At 40.6% G+C, this 15,511-nt stretch overlaps 1 long non-coding RNA gene across 1 annotated transcript in view; it reads right to left on the bottom strand.

Moving 5' to 3' along the window:
• Nucleotides 1-521: 521 nt before the first annotated feature.
• Nucleotides 522-15,511, bottom strand: part of LOC118143619 (uncharacterized) — a 33,118-nt gene continuing 18,128 nt past the window's right edge. The window contains exons 2-3 of the long non-coding RNA XR_004727845.2: nucleotides 14,869-14,967; nucleotides 522-3,650 (exon numbers count right to left, since the gene is read on the bottom strand). This is a non-coding gene — a long non-coding RNA (uncharacterized LOC118143619). The remainder of the gene's footprint in view (nucleotides 3,651-14,868; nucleotides 14,968-15,511) is intronic.

Here is a 15,511-nt window from a genome sequence, read left to right as displayed (position 1 = left end):
ACTGAGAAGATGATTGCAAAAAATATTTATGACGGAAGACTGGAAAAGAAATAGAAGATAAGCCACAGACTAGAAAAAATACCTGCCAAACACATAAAAAGAACGTGTATCCAAAGTAGATGAAGAGTTCTTAAAACTTAACCATAAGAAAACAAACAACCCAACAAAAAGTTGTGAAAATATATGGACTAACACTTCAGCAACGAGGATATACGAATGGCAATGAAGCGTATCAAAAAATACTCAACATCACATGTCAGGCAATTGAAAAGCAAAACTAAAATGAGAAACCACTACACACATATTAGAATGGCAAAATCAACTAATTAAAAATACCAAATGCTGATGAAGTTGTGGAGGAACAAGGACTCTCAGTAATCCTTGCTGGTGAGAGTGCCACTTTGGAAGACAATTAGTTTCTTATAAAACTAGGCATATTCTTAACATACAACCCAGCAATTGTGCTTCTTGGTATTTGCCCCAAAGAGTTAACAACTATGACCACACAAAAACCCTCGCGCTGGTGTTTATAGAAGCTTTATTCATAATTGTCAAAATTTGGAAGCAAATAAGTCATCATTCAGTAGGTAAATGGATAAGCTGTGGCACATCCGGACAATGGAATATTATTCAGTGCTAAAAAGAAATGAGTCATTAAACCGCAAGTCGTTAAACAACACGAAGGGACCTTACATGGATATTACTGAGTAAAGGAAGCCAAACTGAGAAGGCTACATACGATATGATTCTAAGTACTGACATTCTGGAAAAGGCAAAACGATAGAGACAATAAACAGATCAGTGGTTGCCATGGGATTAGAGGGGGAAGGAGAGACAGGTAGGCAGAACGTTGAGAATTTTTCAGGCAGTGAAACTATTCTGCATTATAAATGCTCTAACACATACATGATATTGGGATTTGAATTGTGAATGTATTAAATTTACAGATCAATCTAAGCCCCATTGACATCTTCTCACTATTGTGTCTTTTAAACCGTGACTCTGCTACAGGCCTCTATTTATGTTGGTCTTTTACTTTTTCTCAATAAATTTTTTTTAGTGTTTCCCTGGTATACATTTTACATCTCTCATTAGATTTATTCATAGATATTTGATATTTTAATGCTGCTGTAATGAGGTTTCATCTTAAATGTTTGATGGTAGTTAAAAATAGATTTTTCTTTATATTGTCTTTACACCTATATACTGAATATTCACTTTTTAATTATACTTTACTATAAAAAAACCACTGGCTCTTTTCCTCTTTTCTGATGCTTGTAAATTTTTTGTTCTCTCTGTGTTTCACTTTTTTATTGCCTTCATGTGTGTTACTTGACTATTACTTAGAATTCTTTTTTGATGTTTCTATAAAGTTTTTAGTGTATTACTTTAGTGTTTTTAGTGGTTTCTAAAAATATTATATATAGGCAACATCATAGTCTACTGGGTCATCATTTGAACAGTTCTATTATTTGTAAAGTACAGAAACTTTACCTTCTTTTATCCTGTCTCCTTAATAACAAAATTAAATTAAGTATCTCCTTTAAAGCATTTAAGTCATCAGGCAGCATTGGAATTTCTGTTGTTTTAAACATTAAACAGGAATTAGAACTGTAAGGAGGAAAGGAAAGTTTATTATATTTACCCTTTTTTTTTTTGCTCCTTTCATGTTCTTTTTTCCTGGCGCTTCTTAAAAATAATTATTTTCAGTTTAGAGAATTTTCTTTAGTTATTCTGTTAGAATAAGTCTGTTTAAAAATGTTCTTCATCTGAGAATGTTCATCATCTGAGAATCTTTTCATTTTTGAAGGATATTTTTGTGAAAATAGGATTTTGGATTGATGACTTTTTCTTTCAGCAGTTAACAAAGTTGTGCGACTCACTTCTGGTCTTTCTAATTACTGAGGAGGAAACCACCGTCACTGAACAGTTTTCTCCCGAAAGGTAAGCTTTCCTCCTACCTTTCACTACTTTAAAGATTTTTCATTGTCTTCGTTTTCATGAGTTTGATTCAAATATGTCTTGGCTGCAATATCTTGGGTTTATCCTGTTTGAGTTTCACTCATCTTCTTTGATCTGTAAGATTGTGCCTTTTGCCAAATTTGGGATTTTTTTTACCCCCATTCTGAATTTGGGGCATTGCCATGATTTTACCAATTATCTTGTTAGTCTCACTCTTCTTCTCCTCTCTTTTTGAGACTTCAGTGACACCAATGTTAAACTTTTTACATAGAGTCTTACATGACTCTGAGACTCTGTTTATTTATTTATTTTTTGGGCCTATATTCTCTCTGTTGTCCGGCTGAGTAACTTCTGTTGTTCTATCTGCAAGTTCACTAATACTTCTTCTGTCCTCTCCAGTTTTTCTGTTGGTCTTGTGATGCTTTGGATGTGGTCTGCCCCTGCTTGAAGTTTAATTGCCAATGTAGGTATTGGAGGTTAGGGCCTGGTGGGAGATATGTGGATCATGTGGGAGGATTTCTTATGAACAGATTACTGCCCTTGGGCAGGTGTGATGATGTTCTTGTTCCCTTGGCAATGAATTAGTCCCCCCAAGAGCAGGTTGTTAAAAAGAGTCTGGCTTTCTTGGCTTCTCTCCCTTGCTTCCTCTCTCTATTTGAACCCTTTGCACATGTCAGCTCCCCTCTGCTTTCCACCATGAGTTGAAGCAACCTGAGGCCATCACCAGATGCAGCTGCCCAACCTTGAACCTACCTGCCATCAGAATTGGGAGCCAAATCAACCCCTTTTACCAGTTACCCAGCCTCAGCTATTCTGTTATCACAACACTAAATGAACCAAGACAGATCCAAACCACTAAGTATTTTATTTCAGCTGTTACATTTCTCAGGTCTAAAATTCATATTTGGTTCTTGTTTCTATTTTTGATTCGCAGCAGAGGCTTTCTATTAGTTTTTGGCATGTTTGCAATTGCTCACTGAAGTGTTTTATGATGGCTGCTTTCCATGCTCATCAGGTACTTCTAACACTGGCTCATCTCAGCTGTGTTGTCTGTTGGTTGCCTCTTCTCATTTGAATTGTGATTTTCTTGGTTCTTAATTGGATGAATTATTTTTCATTGAAACCCACATGATTTGGATATTATGTTGTGAGATTCTGAATCTCATTTAAATCTTCTCTCATGACTCCTCTGACAGTGCTTTGGTGGGGAAGTGGGGGGTGCCTTTGTGGCTACAGGGAACGGGGAAAGATCCTGACTCTCCACTATGCCCCTCTGAGGCTACTTCAGCAGGCAGGGGTCATCCCCTTGTTACTGCTAGATGTGAATGGAAGTCCTGGTTCCCAGGTGGCCTCCCAGATGAAGATGGAGGGTCTCCCGCCAGCTGGCAGGGATGCATGTCTCAGCCCCTTTCGGGGTCTTCTCTGGTATCCCTGTTGGCAGTGCCCAGGCTTCTTGTCACAGGTAAAAGTGTGGATTCCCACCTTGGTCTTTGTTTTTGTGGTAGAGGTGGTAGCTTCAGTTTTCCTGTGGTGTTCAGCTTGAGTAGAGCTATTATTATCTAAAAGTTTTCTGTCTTGCTAGGCTGCCCCTCTTCCGGTCCTTTCGTTAGAAGGAGAGGCTTTTGTTGGTACTCTTGTTGCCTGTTCCTATTGGAGTTTCCAAGTTCCTGACTTCTCCAGCTCTAACTCTGAGACATAAAAGACAAAAAGAAAACTCAGGAACTTCATCAGCATGTCAATCCCCAGGTCTGGAGGTCCTGGGCAGGTCTAGCTTCTCTCTTTCTTTCAGTGTTTTCTCAGGTTTCAGCACATAATCTCCAGAGGTTTGTTTTTTATACTCTAGTGATAGAAATAGGGAAAAGTGTGTCTGCTCCATCTCTCCAGAACTAAAAGTCCAATTGATTTTTTTAGGTAATATTTTTGTCTTAGCTTAATATCCTGCCTAGAACTGGGCTACTTTATGGGTAAGGGAGTATGTCTATGAAAGATGGGTGTGTCCATGTGAGAAAGAGGGTGTGGGTGCTTTAGATGATGAGTGTGAGTGTGAGAGGTGACATGTGGAGGGCTTGTTACAGAGCCTCGTGGAAACGGGAGCTGTGTGTGTGTGTGGGGGGTGGGTCTAGATGTGAGGGGTGTCCAGGGAACAGGCATGGGCTGCATGTTTGGAGACGTGTGGTGTCAGGAAGTGTGTGTGTGTGTGTGTGTGTGTGTGTAAGGGATAACTGTGGGAGACTGTGCTTGAGAGGATATGCGTGAGTGAGAGTCGGCATGAGGGAGTGTTAGATCTGTGCTGTGTGTGGGGAGTGGGGGTGCATATGGGGGGCTCAGGGTGAGGACATGGGTGCTCAGGAGGATGGGAGAAGGTGGAAGAGGGTGGACGAGCAGGGAGTTCTGCTGTGGTGGGTGGGCTAGTTTGAGAGAGAATGGTGTGCAGGCCTGAGGGATATTTATGAAGTGCGTGAGAACCTTGACATCTGGGCTTGTGTGTAAATATTCATGTGGACATGGGAGGATTGGCAGTGCCCCTATGTGAGTCAAGAAGCAGTACCCAAGAACACACAAGAAAATACTAGAAGAATAGACAATGGGAGAGACAGAGAGAGACAATGTGAGTTGGAATGGGGTGCAGAGTATAGAGTTTGTGGCTGAAAGATGGGAGCACATCCTTGGCCTGTCTCAGGAGAGGGTGGGATGTATGCACATGTATGGGTGTGATGCCACCACTTATGTGGGTGTTGGGGAACCATGTGGTGTGTGGGTGTTGGGAAACAGATCTGTTGTGAGAGGGGAACTGGTCATGCACATGTAATTGTGTGGGTGGCTTTGTGTGTCTGACAACTACACCCCCAGGGTGTGCATGTACACATGTATTATCATATATTGCATGTCACTCACAGGGTTTAAACACACTCCCATTAAATTTTCACTGTGATAATTGTGCATGTGGGGCACCCAGGGATCAGGGAAGTGCCACTCAGTTTGCAAAGACATATGTTGAGCTAAGAGCAAAATAGGCAGGGTCTCTATTTAGTGGGGTCTACTAGCTCCTTCTACCTGTCTTTACTGTTACTCTCTACATTTGATTATATTTTTTAAAAGTAGAACCAGATATGGGCAGGAAAATCTGATTTTTCCATCCTAAGCCCTTCAGTTCAAATAGTCCCAACATCAACCAACATTTGGTAATTCCAGTGGTTTAGAAAAATAAAATTACAAAACAAAAACAAAACCCACAGACTGTGCCCCTGGTCCTGAATTGTTTTTCTCTTTCAGTTCTGCAGAGCTGAAAGAACACAGAGTGACTTGGTATTTCTGTACCATCTTTTCTGTAGCAGGAAACTACATCTGAGACATAAACTGGATGGGGCTGTCTGAGAGTGCCTGAGTCAGGCAGGGCCCTCGGGGAAGAGGATTCACAGCTTTGGAGACCAGGACCAGAACCAGCCAGGGCCCTTTTCCCACCCTTGGTATCAAATCTTCCTGCTCTTTGGTCTCTGTCATCTTCCTCAGGGGCTGATCCAAACTGCACTTCAAGCCCCCAAGACCCACCTTCTCCCCTTAACACAAGGAAGGGGACCGGGCTTCTTGGTTTGTATAAAAAACCCCGAGGTTTGTCAACAATTGATTCCCTCAAATTCCTACTCCCCATGCACTTACACGTTTCATTCTCCTTTCTTCTTCCCTTCTCTCCTCAGTCCTAGAAATGAAGGACACCCTTTCCCAACACAGGCCATCCTGAGCGCTGTGCTGGCCCTGTCCTTCTTGGCCCATCTGTTTGGACACCCTCCTTTTCTTAGCTCTCGCTCCTCCCATTTCAGCATAAATGTGCTCACCCTGTGGTTCTCAGAGGGCCTCCCTTGTGCTGCAGGGTCCAGCTCTGCAGCTCTCGCATTGGCTGTTCCCATCCACAGTCCTCATTGGCTTTGACTCCCTCCCTGCTCCCTTCCCTGAGTCCCTGTGAAAGCACACTCTGGCCACCCTTCTCAGCAAAAAGAGGACAAGTGGGATAAAAGCAATGAGCATCTTACAGAGGAAGAGCCCGAGGCTGTGCAGCAAACATCACATCCAGGTGTGCCCGTTCGGCAGTCATGGCAAGAGGGGCCAGATGCATGACTCTCCAGCCACGGCCTTTCCCAAGCTCCCTTGCTGACTTACTTCCTCCTGGAATTGCTCCACAAAGAATCCTCAGGAATCTGTTGTCTAATTCCTGCTGAAGAATGGAACCACTCACAGCTCACGTGCCGCTTTAAGAAAGTGGTTTCACACCATGGGGGCATGTGGCAATGTGGAGACCCTGATGGCTGCCCCAGTTGGGGAGGTACACAAGGAGGTGGCTACTGGCATCTAGTGGAAGAAACCAGGGCTGGTGCTAAACATCTTATAATGCGGAGAACAGTTCCCCCCACACACAACATTGTTGTGAGACCACAAATGCGCAGCTTTAGGAAACAATAGGAACAAAGACATATTTTATGCATTTTTTTCTCTTGTCAAGAAATAAAGGGAAGAAAGGAAGACATAGAGGGAAGGTGAGGTGGAGAAGGGTGAAAGAAAAATCAGATTTTCAGGCAGGGATCCATAGGGGTGAGACTGGAGAATAAGATCCCTGCCACTGAGGCCTTCCATCACGAGGCTGGCTGCAAGGAAAGACGTCAGAACAGGCAGTGGGCAGACAGGACCTGGGCTCCTCGCAGGGTGCTGGGCCTGCTGCCTCCACCACTGGGCTTCACTAACCAAGTACAGAGGCCTTCACTGCAGAAGGGAGATGGTGGTAGCATGTCAGCCTGAGAGTTTGAGGCTTAGCCAAGGTGATCAAAGGACAAGGCTGTGTTAAAATTCAGAGCACCATGAACTCATTTGTCAACTTTAGATAGAATGAGAAGTAGAAAGTTGAAAGGAAATCAAGACAAGGAAGCAAAGAGCAGTTGTGGCTTGTGGAAATGGGGCAGAGGTCGGTGTATAGAAAGGTAGGAGAGTGGAGAGAGAAGAAAACATTGGATAATTAGCAGAATTACAAAAGAACAACTGGAGCCTTTCCTGAGACAGGGGAGTGAAGGGATGGATGGGAGGACAGGGCAGTGCAGGACAAGAGGGAGAAATATAGAATCAGCAGAGAGGGAGGGAAAGGAAAGCTCAGGCGATGGGAAGGAGGGGCCAGAGCGTGTGAGTCCGGGAAAGTTGGACTGCCAAGGGTCCGGAAATGTGCATGAGAAATAAGGACACATGTTATCTGGTTTGGACAGAGAGTGATGCCATTAAAGGGGATGCCCGGTGCTGAGAGAGAGGAACAAAGATAGCTTTGATGAGAGGAGAGCTGGGAAAGGAGCAGGTGGGCAGCCGGAGTGCGAGAGCAGGGGCCTGTGACAGGGATCCATGTGGGTGGGTGACTGGCAGGGAAAAGGAAGTGAGCTCAGGTTTCCTGGCATGAAGACATGCTTCCCAGAGGATGAGCTGCCTGAATCAAGCCATTAAGAGCTGCCAAGTGATTCCAGCAGACAGCATGCCTCTTTCAATTGGATTTCATATCCATGAGTAACGAACTGGGCCATGTCTTTCCATGCATCAAAAGATGAAGGTTGCTTTATTTTAAGCTGTCCTGTTACATCCTTTTGGAAGGAAATTCAAAACCAAAGGGTTTTCTTCACTTTTGGTTTCTGAAAGGAAAACATCTAGTAACAAATTTTTGCATTTTCCCAAATGGGAAAGGGCAAGGAATAAAAGACCACACATTAGGTGCAATGTGCACTGCTTGGGTGATGGAGCACCAAAATCTCAGAAATCACCGCTAAAGAACTTGTTCATGTAGTCAAACACCACGTGTCCCCCAAAAACCTATTGAAATAAAAAATTAAAACTTTGGAAAAAAAATGTCCAAAATTCATCAGAAGGTTTTTGGAGTTGGACTTTGGAGAAGCTTTAATGTCAGCTGGTTTTGAAATGTGTCAAATAATTATTCTACAGTTTCTGGGCCCAGGAAAATAGCAATATATTATAACATTTGTAGCTATAATGAAAGAAATAGTCCCAATGCAGATACTTTTTTAGAAAATGGAAAGAACCAAAAGGGGGCAAAAGTCAGCCAGGGATAGAAAAGAGTTCTAGAAAGCTTAAGTCTATTTTCCCAAGAGTCCAGAATTTAGGAGGTAGTACTTGGGAAAGCAAAGTCTTTTCATATACTTGATAGCCATTTGCATATATTTTTGGAGAGATGTCTATTCAAGTTCTTTCTTAACTGGGTTCCATTTATTTGAGTCTCATTCCTTTACTGGCTGTTCTGTCTTTTATTGCTATTGTTATTGCTTTACTATTGAATTGTAGGAATTTCCTCACATATTGTAGATATTAATTTCTCATTAGGTATATGGCTTACAAGTATTTTCCCCCATTCCGTAGATTCCCTTATCACTCTACTAATTCTTTTTTCCTGCTGTGCAGAGAGTTTGGAATTTGATATAGGCACATTAATCTATTTTTTCTTGCTGTGCAGAGAGGTTGGAGTCTAATATAGGTGCATTAATCTATTTTTGCATCTGTTGTTTGTGCTTTTGGTGTCAGACACATGAAACAACTGCTAAGACCAATGTCATGAAACTTTTCTCCTAGAAGTTTTATAGTTTCAGATCTTACATTTAAATTTTACATTTTGAGTTGATTTTTTTCTATCAGGTAAGAGAGGGGTCCAATTTCCTTCTTTTGCATGTATATATCCAGTTTTCCTAGCACCATGTAGAAGAGGCTATTCTTTGTATGTATTTTTGTCACCTTTATCAAAGATAAGTTGCCCATGTATGCATGAATTTATTTCTGGGGTTTCTATTCTGTCCCATTTGCCTAGATATCTTTACACCAGTGCCACATATATTTTGAAATCAGGAAGTGTGATGCCTTCAGCTTTGTTTTTCTTTCTCAAGATTGTTTTGGCTCATCAAGATCTTTTGTGACTCCATATTAATTTTAGGATTTTTGCATCTATTTCTGTACAGAATACAGAATTTTGACCAGGATTTTACGTTGAATCTACACTAAGGAAATACAAATCAAAATCACAATGAGATAGCACCTTATACTTGCTAGGATAGCTATTTTTTATATGATATATATTATCATTATATACATAATATATGATAAATGTTAACAAGAATGTGGAATTGGGACCCATGCACACTTTTGGTGATAACGTAAAATGGTGCAGTTGCTATGAAAATCCCTCAAATAGTGAAGAATAGCACTACCATATGATCCATCAATCCCATTTCTGAATATGTATTTAAAATAATGGAAATGAACATCTTGAAGAGGTATTTGCACTTCCATGTTCATTATTCACAACAGCCAAGATGTGGATACAACTCAAGGGTCCACCGTCAGAGGAATGGATAAGGAAATTGTGGTACATACACAGTGCATTACTATTCAGCCTTAAAACAGAAGGAACTTCTGCCAGCCGGATTCGTAAACCTGGAGGACAAGATGTTAAGTCTAATAAGCCAGTCATAGAATGACGTATAAGGCACATAAATGAGGTATCTAATTAGTAAAACCCGGGAAGCAGAGAGTGGTTGCCACGGCCTGGAGGGATAAGGAAATTTGGAGTTGCTAATCAATGGGTTATAAAATTTCCATTGAGTAAGATGAAAAATTTTAGAGATCTGCTGTACAACGTTTTGCCTATAGTTAATAACATCGTATTGTATACTTACCATTTTGTTAAGAGATTAAACCTCATGTTAAATATTCTTAACACATACACAAAAAATGGTGTTAAGTCAGAGGTATGGTATCTAAATAGGAATAATGTAATGAATGTAGGACAGAGCATAAGTTTGTTTTACAAGTGAGCAATATGGAAACTCGTATTTAGTTGTTATGAAAAGAGAGCTGCTGCTATGTGCATAAATGTCTGTTACATCTGCTATTATTTGCATAAATGTGGGAGAGAGCACATATTCTTTAGGACATTCGCTATGGACAACAGAATTACCAATTTACTGAAGCAAATGATGAAACCCATGCATGAGGGATGCCTGGGAAAGTGTATATCCAGAAAGCTGGAGGTGGAAATGGAAGGACCATGGTCTGACTCATTCTGGCTTGACAAGTCAGTCAAAGCTAGCCTAGAATTTTTAGTATATTTTGGTTTTGCAGAATTGTACTATGTGCTAAGTATTTTGCTAGGTACTTAAGAGATAAAGCAACATAATCCTTGCCAAAGACTTTACATAGTCCAGTAGAAAAGCTAATACTACCGAATCTCTTAAATGAAGAATGGAAACTCAGAGTGTACCTAAATCTAGAGGAGAGGACCTGCCCTGACCTGGAGGATCACTTTGCCTCTCAAAAGAGGCAACATCTACTAAATGACCTTGATTGGCAACAGATCTGTGCCACACACTGTGTAGTAATGATTTAAGTCAATCCTTCCAACATCCCTCTAAGGTGAATATTATTTCCCTCATTTTATCAAAGAGGAAACTCATCTCGAAAAAGTACAGTAACTGACCCAAGATGACAGCACTGGTAAGTGGTTTCAATAAGAACTAGATCAGCCTGGTTTAAGGACCATGCTTCTCCCTCTACATCTTAGCTACCTTAGTCCGCAGACAATTCTGGTTGAAGTCAGGTGGACGTGGAAGTGCTTAGAATGTCTGTGTGCCCCTTTGGAGGAGAGAAACATGGGAAAGTTCAGCCTAGGACTAATATTAATGTGCTGACACTGATGGAGGGAAGGCCCTGCAGTGGTAGACGAGTAGCTGTGTCAGTTAGGACATGGGCAGCCAGGATGCCCACGCTCAGTCCAATGCAGTAGAGACAGGTTAACTGGTCACCAGGAAAACATCCATCATCACTGGATAAAAGGGAGGGCCTCAGGGGCTGGTTCACCAGAGACTTGAGAGTCATGGCTGAGGTCAGTATACACACACTGCTTATTCCATACACCCCTCAAAAAAAAAAAAAAAAAACAATAAAACTGTTAAACTTTTTTTTTTTTTTTAAACAAACTGGGGAACAAATGGTACTCAGTTTTGTTTGATTATGTTGTTCTCTAGATGTCTGATTGATCCAGTAAACCAAGAACCTCTCCAAGGGGAGGAACTATAAAATTAGTAGACTGAATCCATATTACCTTGCAGAGGTACAAGAGTTCAGGAGTGGTTCAGTGCCGTTTTGTTGAATGCAATGAGGAACCACATCAGAGCATCAGGATAAGACCACAAGTCACCAGGATAATAAATGTCGTAACCCTCCCTGCTTACAGTCTCAATTTTTAGAAAGCATGTTTGCCTTATAAATAGAAATTGGCTTTTATTGAAGAAGGGTAGACTATTTGTTGACATGGTTCTTTGGAAAGATTTTGCCTCCAACTCCTGACTAGTGTTCTCTGTAGTCCAGAATAAAGCTGGGAGTCATGGCTTCCCAAGGCATCTGATGAGGGAAGGAGTGGTCAGAACAAGTGTCCTCGAGGGAAGTGCAAAGGGCCAAAGGTGACCAGATGTCCAGGTGTGTGTGAACATTTTGATTCTGTTTTGGGCAATGTCTCTTACTCTTTAGTGAAAAATTTGAAGAATGATACAAATGTGTTTTTCTAAATTATAGGATAGAATTTCTACTGTGATCTACCATTTTTCTGCATTTAAGAGAGGATTTCTTTAATAATCCAGTGGATAATATGATTCATTTTGTAAATAACAGTCAACTCAATCTTTCCCCAGCTACACTTTCATCTTTCAATGGGCTCATGAATGAACAAAGTGGCAATGGTGGCAGGGATGTAAGTTATACATGGACTCAGCAACACGGACTTCCACTCACCAAGGCCGATCTGGATATAGTCTGTGGAGTGTCTGATCTGCCAACAGCAGAGACAAGCACTTAGCCTCCCAGATGGCATCATTTCTGAGGGTGAACAGTCAGCTAGCTGGTGGCAGGTGTATTATACTGGACTGCATCCATTGAGCCAGTTCCCTATTTTACACACACACACACACACACACACACACACACACACGGATGATAACAAAAATGTGCTGCCACTTTGAAAACTTTGATAATTTTTCAAAAGCTTAAGCACACACCTATGATAAAACTTAGTTATTTCACTCCTCCAGAAAACCCAAGAGGAAGGAAAACACGTTATATGTCTGCAAAGATTTTGATATAAACATTAATAAAAGCTCTATTCACAATCGCTAGAAACTGAAAACAACTCAAATATTCATCAAGAAGTGAATGGATAAATTGTAGTATATCCATAGAATGGATAACCCTCAGCATTAAAAAGGAACAAACTGTTGATTCACACAACATAGATAAATGTCAAAATCATTATGCCAGTTGAGAGAAACCTGATGCAAAAGAATATGACTGTATGATTCCACTTAGGTAAAAACTATAAAAGGCAAACTAATTTATAGTGACCAAAAAAATCACAAGATCAGTGACTGCCTGGGTTCTGGGACAGAGGGAGAGAGGAATTGCAAATAATGACAGAAAATCCTCTGGGAATGATGAAAATATTTGGGAGTTTGAATGTGGCAGTGGTTTTACAGAAATATATACCTGCCGAAACTCATACAAATGTGTACTTTAAATATGTGCCTTATAAAGAACACATAAATTAACCTTACAAAAGGTTAGGGTCATCTGCGTGCAGCAGGAAAACATAAATTGAGAGTGGCTCAAACATGATGGAATTTAATGTCACAGGGTGATTCAAAGCTGATATGGCAGCTCCACATTGTCTGCAGGGACCTGGGCTACCAGCACCCTGTCATTTAGCTCACGGTCATTTCCTTGTTCAAGGTACTACTGTAAGTATTCATGACATGCAGATTCCAGACTGATGGCAGAAGCAGTGAAAGATAAAAAGGTTTGTGTCACGCCAAGTGTACTCTTTGTAATTAGCCTTTCTAGAGGTACATGTGCACATCTGCTTATGTTTTACTGGTATGATTTTAGTCACGTGTCAATGCCTACCTGCAGGAGAGACTGGTGATCCAGTAGAAATCTCAGCTGAAAATTGTGATATATTTTCAAAGAAGGGAGAGTAAATACTTTGAGTAAAAGAGTTTCTGGCCACAGAAAAATTGTGTGGTTAAGAGTTTACTGGCTATTTCTCAAATGGTGCTGGGAAAAGTGAATATCCACATATAAAAGAACAAAGTTGGACCTTTATCTCGCCTTGTATGCAAAAGTTAACTTAAAATATACCTAAGACTTAAAGGTTAAACCTAAAACTATAAAACTCTTAGAAAAAAAATAGGAGAAACCTTCATGATGTTGGATTTGTCAATAATTTCTTGGATTTTTTTGGATGATGCCAAAAGCACAGACAATGAAAGAATGAAAGATAAATTAGACCTCACTAAAATTAAAATTTTTTATATATCAGCAAGCACCATCAGTGGAATGAAAAGAATGGTAGAAAGTATTTTCAAATCATACATCTGATATGGGATTGATACCCAAAACATATAAATAATCCCTGCAATCAACAACACAAACCGGCTTGATTAAAAAATGGGAAATTGACTTGAATATATATTTATTTAAAGAAAATACGTAAATGGCAATTAGGACATAAAAGATGGTCACTTTTATGACCAAGCAAGAGGCTTATCCTTGATGTGTATTGAAGCTGATCCTATGGCACTGTTTTCTGAGAGAAGAAAAAGCTTTATAGTGAATCATCCCACAAGAAGACAGGAAACAACACTCACATCTGTCTTCCCCCATCTGAGTGGTGGGTTGAGCTTTTACTGCATTTCTAACTAATCCCACTTGGTGCCAGTGCAGCCGGTCTGCTGGGAAGGTGGTGTTAACAATTCGGTGAAAGCCTTTTCCCATTGCACAAGCCAGGGCTGCATCAATTTGAGCTGGTACTGTGGTTTCAATAACCCTAATACTAGGGAAATAGAAATTAAAACCACAATGCTACTTTACACCCTTGAGGGTAGCTCTTATCAAAAAGAAACAAAGAAAATAATAAATGTTGGAGAGGATGTGGAAAAACTGGGATTGTTGTGCATTGCTGATGGAAATGTAAAATGAGGCAGTGACTATGGAAAACAGTATTGTGATTCCTCAAAATAGTAGCAATAGAATTACCATACCATGCAGAAATTTCGCTTCTGGGCATACCCAAAAGAATTGAAAGCAGAGTTTCAAAGAGATATCTGTATAGTCATGTTCTTGGCAGCATTATTCACAATAGCTGAAAGATGGAAGCAACCCAAGTGTCCATGGATAGATGAACAGACAAATAAATTGTGGGGCATTCATACAATAGGATATTCCACACCCTTAAAAGGAAGGAGATTTTGACATTTAGAATATGGATAAACCTTGAGAACATTATACCAAGTGAAATCTCCAGTCACGAAAGAGTAAGAACTGTATGATTCACATATATGAGGTCCTTAGTAGTCAAGTTTATGGAGATAGAAAGTAGAATGAGGGCTGCCAGGGGATAAGGGAAAGGAAATGGGGAGTTAATGTTTAATGGGGACAGAGTTTCATTTTGTGAAGATGAAAAGGTTCTGGGGATGGACAGTGATGATGATTGCAAAATTGCATGAATGCACTTAGTGCCACTGAACTAGACACTTAAAAATGGCTAAAATGGTACATTTTGTTTTGTAATTTTATGATAATAGTTTAATATAAAGGGTTTACTGGCCCTGAGGATAGTTGCTCAAAAGCTGAGTTATTGGCTGAGCATGGTGACTCAGGCCTATAATCCCAACACTTTGGGAGGTCAAGGTCGGTGGATTGCTGGAGGTCAGGAGTTTGAGACCAGCCTGGTCAACATGGTGAAACCTCATCTCTACTAAATACATACATACATACATATATATACATACATACATACAGAGAGAGAGAGAGAGAACCGGGTGTGGTGATGCATACCTGGTAGTCCCAGCTACTCAAGAGGTTGAGGTGGGAGGATCTCTTGAACCTGGGAGGCAGAGGTTGTAGTGAACTGAGATTGCACTGCTGCACTCCAGCCTGGGTGACAGAGCAAGAAAAAAAATGCTGAGTTATTATCTGTCAGAAATCCTATAGAGGAAATTTCTATACTGGGGAAAACAGTCTACTGGAGAACCTATAAACTCTTCTAATCCTATCTGCTGTGAAAGAATAGAGAGATAGAAGTACAGACCCCTCACATTCAACCCCAGACAACATCTTCCCTCATGTAGCATTGCCAGCACTACAGGAGGGAAAGAAAATGAAAAGATTGTCTAATTTTATCATGACAACCTTTCATGAGGTCTGGTCCAGAAGCCACATTCTATGGCTCTATGCTCTAAGGAGAATCTGCCTAAGCTTCCTCCCAACCTGACAGTTTACATGTACTACGCCAGAATTTCCTAACCTGGACTCCCTGGGACACAAATAGGCTGGATTCTGTTCCTCAGGAGGAAGATGGACTCATACCAAGTACAACGGGGAAAGCATTGTTATTGAACTATCTATAAAGGATCATATTTTATTTTCCAGAGATGGTTACAATGATAGCTTCTTTACCACATTTTTCTGATGTGAGAAT

Source organism: Callithrix jacchus, chromosome 11, assembly GCF_049354715.1.
Source record: "Callithrix jacchus isolate 240 chromosome 11, calJac240_pri, whole genome shotgun sequence".
NCBI lineage: Eukaryota > Metazoa > Chordata > Mammalia > Primates > Cebidae > Callithrix > Callithrix jacchus.
The sequence above is the reverse complement of the archived record's forward strand: the minus strand, read 5'-3'. Positions and strand labels throughout refer to the sequence as shown.